This window comes from Elephantulus edwardii, unplaced genomic scaffold (genome assembly GCF_000299155.1).
Source record: "Elephantulus edwardii isolate Elephantulus edwardi_28Jun2011 unplaced genomic scaffold, EleEdw1.0 scaffold00068, whole genome shotgun sequence".
Lineage (NCBI taxonomy): Eukaryota > Metazoa > Chordata > Mammalia > Macroscelidea > Macroscelididae > Elephantulus > Elephantulus edwardii.
This window is the reverse complement of record NW_006399818.1, coordinates 10,689,768-10,692,210: the sequence shown is the minus strand read 5'-3', so window position 1 is coordinate 10,692,210 and position 2,443 is coordinate 10,689,768.

Sequence of the window (2,443 nt, the reverse complement as noted above, 5' to 3'; positions counted from 1 at the left end):
CGGCAGGTGGCTGGCTGCTGCTCTTCCCGTGTCTCTTCCGGGTCCCTCTCGCGGCTTTCCCCCGGTCTGGCGGGCGGCCGCGTGCATTCCCCCCAGCGGGCAGCGGGGTGCGTTCCCCCGGTGTTCCCCAGTCTGGCGGCGGTGGCGTGCGTTCCCCCGGTGTTCCCCGGTCTGATGAGGGTCTTCTTATCCTACCCTGACCCTCCACTTTCCAAATATAATGTCCCTCTACAAAGATTAGCTCATTCTAGCAACTTGATTGTGTTCATGGAAAACCTATACCTAGACCAAGAAGCTATTGTCCGAAGAGAACAAGGGAATAAAACCAAGAAAATGGTGTGTCAAGGATGTATCTTTTTTCAATACCTTTTCAATATATATGCCGAAAAGAATAGATCATTTGAGAGGTTGGACTTTATGAAGAAGAATGTGGCATCAATATTGGAGGAAGAATCATCAACAACTTTTGTTAAGCAGAAGACACAACCCTGGTTGCTGAAACTGAGGAGAACTTGAAGTGTTTGCGGCAGAAGATTAAGGACAGGAGCCTTAAAAAAAAAAAAAAAAAAAAAAAAGGACAGGAGCCTTCAAGATGGATTGAAGCTCAACATCAAGAAAACAAAGATCTTCACAACTAGCCCAATAACAGCCTCATGATAAATGCAGAAAAGATTGAAGCTGTTAACTATTTCAGCTTGCTTGGATCCACAATCAACACCTTTGGTACCAGCAGTCAAGAGATGAGAAGTCCCATAGAATGGAGAACGCTTGCTGTCAGGGATCAGTGCAAATTCTTGAAGAGCAATGATGTCAGTTTAAAGATTAAGACGTGCCTGATCCAAGCCACAGTCTTTCCAATCACCTGCTGTGGATCTGAGAGCTGGACAATGAACAAAGACGACAGAAGAAGAATTGGTACAATTGAACACTGTTGTGAGAGAGAAGAGTCCTGAATATCACAAGGACTACCAAAAGAACAAACAGAGATGTCTTGGAAATAGTGCAGCCAGAGTGCTCTCAGACACAAGGATGGTGAAGCTTTGTCTCATTTACTTTGGGAATGTCCTTGTATTGTTGTGTTATGTGCCATCAAGTCAGCTACGACTCATGTCTATGAAGCAAGGATGGAACAGCTCTGAACTTTGCCCTATCCTGAGCCAACCTCACTGTCTCTAACATACCTGACCTGTGTCAATTTATCTCATCCAGGGCCGTCTTCTCCTATGCTAATCATCCTCTCTTCCAAGCATCATGTCCTTTCTCAAGGATTAGCCTTTCCAAAGACATGCCCAAAGTACGTGAGACAGAATTTTAAAATCCTTGCCTCCATGGAGCAGCATGGTCTCATCCTCTTCAGGACAGACCTGTGGTTCTCTTGGCAGTGTATGTTATGTTCAATATTATTCTACAGAATCACAACTTAAAGGCATCAATTCTTGAATGTGTATTGTTGATTCTTGTTGATTGTGAATCTAAGTACGATGAAATTATTGACAATTCTGATCTTTTCTCTATCATGATGTTACCTATTGACCCATTGGTGAAGATTTTTAGCAATAGGGTTTAGGTATTACAATTGCAACATTTGAACTTTTTCAAACCGTAACATTGAAATATGAACAGATGGAGAAGTTTCTGAGACTTTGTGAGTGCATAATTGTCTTATCATGGAAAATTAGACATATAAATATCCATTCTTAGCAATTATTATCATAAATCAGGGAAAGCAGGTAAAATGCTGGTTATAAAATATCCAGTATAATAATGCATGAATTTTAATAGTCTAAACTTGACTATTAGTGAGGAAGAGTTGTAGGAGGGGTCAAAGACATACTTGAGGAAGCTCTGGTGGCCTAGTGGCAAGAAGCTGCACTACAATCCCAAAGGTGTGCAGTTCACTTTTTCCGGCTGTGACCTCACATACCAACATGACTCTCGCAAAGGATCTCCTTCATCCCTCTCCAGAAGAAGAGAAGAGGAAACACAAGAAGAAGCACTTAATTCCTATTTAATTTATGTGAAATGTCCAGGATGCTACAAAATCACCATGGTCTTAAGCTATGCACAAACAGTAGTTTTCTGTGTTGGCTGCTCCACTGTTCTCTGTCAGCCTACAGGAGGAAAAGCAAGGCTTACAGAAAGATTTTTTTCAGACGGAAGCAGCATTGTTGTGGTTGTTGCTTTGTGCCATCAAGTCGTTTGCAACTCATAGTGACCCTATATACAAGAGCTCTAAATGCCGATCTATCCTGTGCCAACCTCGCCATTTCAAACGCACTCATTCCCACCGCTCCAGTCACAGAATCGATCCATCTCATCGAGGGTCTTCCTCTCCTGTGCCGTCCCTCCACTCTCCCAAACATGATGTCTCTCTCCAAGGAACAGTCCCTCCTTGCAACACGCCCAAAGTATGTCAGGTGAAGCTCCAGAATCCTTGACTCCA